Source organism: Octopus bimaculoides, chromosome 9, assembly GCF_001194135.2.
Source record: "Octopus bimaculoides isolate UCB-OBI-ISO-001 chromosome 9, ASM119413v2, whole genome shotgun sequence".
Taxonomy (NCBI): domain Eukaryota; kingdom Metazoa; phylum Mollusca; class Cephalopoda; order Octopoda; family Octopodidae; genus Octopus; species Octopus bimaculoides.
In genome coordinates this window covers 77813696-77816440 of record NC_068989.1, presented here as the reverse complement: position 1 = coordinate 77816440, position 2745 = coordinate 77813696, and positions in this window count along the sequence as shown.

The window sequence follows — 2745 nt, the reverse complement described above, 5'->3', positions numbered from 1 at the left end:
TATGTATGTATGTATATGTATCTATTTTTTATATAAATGTATATGCGCCTGTGAGTGTATGTGAATGTAATATATATTAATAGATATTAAATGCATAGAAATATGCATATGTGTATATATTTAATAAGAAAGAGATAAAGAAAAGGAAAGAGAGTGAGAAAACTGTGAATAATTCTGAGTAACTACTTGACGGAACTGCCGGATCTGACGAAATCTAATTATTGCAGGAAAAGCTTATTCTTTCCACTGCATTTCATTTTCTACTTCTTCATCTTAGATAATATTATACAAAAGATAATGAAGTAATTTTCTGTAATTTTAATCTTTATGAAAGGTTCTAAAGTGTATGGTTTAATGACACTTGCAGATTTAGAGAACACTTGGAAATCTGATAAAGTGTTTATAGTAATTTGTATGCAGACATTATTGATGTACGAGAAACAAACGAGATAAAACAAATAAGAGGGAAAAGTATTGAAGCTCAAAAACGTGCTAACAAGTTATGCACTTCGAGTAGTTATTGCCTTGAATGCACGCACTTGAAAAGTCATGACGGTAACATATACGGATTTCTGAAGGACTTATAGAACTGATGGGCAATTTGTCACGTGCGAAGACATAACAGTGTTATGTAACAAGACGTGTTATGTAACAAGAACATATTTATCATGATGATATTATAATGGGAGAAATATAATTATTCTCTAATTAATTCAATCTACATATTTGATACTAATAATTTTGGGATGATATAAGGCTGTGATCTAGCAGAGTCGTTAGGCAAATAGGCATGCCAGGCAAATAGCTTAGCGGCATTTTTCTCCGTCTTCCCGTTCTAAGGTCAAATTCCGCTGAGGTGGCCTATGCTTTTTTCAACCTTTCGGAGTTGATAAAATAAGTACCATTTTAACAGGGGTGTCGACGTTATCGGGATTTACCTGCTCCCTCAAAATTCTTAAGCCTGTGCAAAATTTGAGATCAATATCTTTGGAATGGTAACATTATAGAATAATGATGTTTTCGCTTTCCTGTATCGGTTGTATATGTCTACTACAATACGGTGTCTGGTCACAATTTGTGCTTTTGTCAAATTCTTCGCCACATTAAGCTTCCAGGCGTCAGATTTTACTTAATTTCTTCCCATATCTTCATTGATATTGATCTATCTCAAATTCCTTATAATTCTAGTACTTCTTTTTTTTTTTTTTCGTTTTTGTAAATTCCCTTCAACAATACGAATTATTAGTCTCAATCAGATCATTCTAATCTGTCGTACAATACGTCTGATTCCTCTTACATCTACGTTTCTCACAGCTCTACTAAGTTCCGTCTTCAACTGGTATTGATATTTTACGCGATGCAGTGCATCCTCTGCACAACTTTCTGCAGATTTTGCATAGCCTGCATATTTAATGCTTTGTTTACATCATACGACATAACAATCAGTACTCGGTCCACCGGCTGTGCGGCAAGAATCTTACATCCCAACCACATGGTTCCGGATTCAATCACCCTGCGTGGCACCTTCAGCACTAAAAGAATAAAAAAAATAAAAGAACATATGATGAGAATAGGTAAAGATGTAGAAAGAGAAATAGAGTTTAATTACTACAACAAAAGATATGAGAAAACATATATCAAGCGTTATATAACACTTTCTATAATCTCATATCAGACACTAGTGTGCAAAATTTAGTTTTATTAAACATAAAACATGGCAGTTAGGGCAAAACAAAATATAGATACGTCACTGATAATTAAATACAACCAATAAATAGGGCAATGAGATGTTATATCTATATAAACAAGTTTAGCAAACTGTGGTTCGTTGTCATATTTTATACAGATACGTTAACCGCTTAACCAGTCTCTAAATAGTGATAAAAATGCAACTCTATGTATGTATGTATGTATGTATGTATGTATGTATGTATCAATATACATACATATATATATATATATATAGTCGTTTTATTATCATTATCTTATGGTATTTATTTGTATTATATTATACTTATTTATTGTGCTTTTACTTATTAATTTGTCTATATGTGACTGGATTTTCATCGATGAGTTCATGAACCTTGGTTCTTCTCTCTCTCTCTCTCTCTCTCTCTCTCTCTCTCTCTCTCTCTCTCTCTCTCTCTCTCTCTCTCTCTCTCCGTCTCTCTCTTTATATATATATATATATATATATATATATATATGCACACACACACCACGCATACAAAATCGCGCGCGCATAAACACACACATATAGGAAAAGAGTATGAAAGAGATAGAGAGAGAGAGAGGGAGGGAGAGAAATAGATTTTAATTACTGCAACAAAACTATGAGAGAATGTATATAAAATATTATATCATTATTTCTATAATTTCGTATAAGACAATATTATGCAACATTTAGATTTTTGATATAGAAAACATGACAGTTGCAGCGAAATAAAATATAGACATGAAGCTGACAGGTAAATACAAACAATAAATAAAGTAATGAGATGTAATAACTAAATAAACAAGTTTAGCAAACTGACATATTTTATACAGATATTTCCTCTGCTGAACCAGTCTGTGAATAGTGATAAAAATTGAAATCTATCTATCTATCTATCTATCTATCTATCTATCTATCTATCTATCTATCTATCTATCTCTCTTTCTGTCTATCTATCTATCTATTTATCTATCTATCTATCTATCTATCTATCTATCTATCTATCTATCTATCTATTTATCTATCTATCT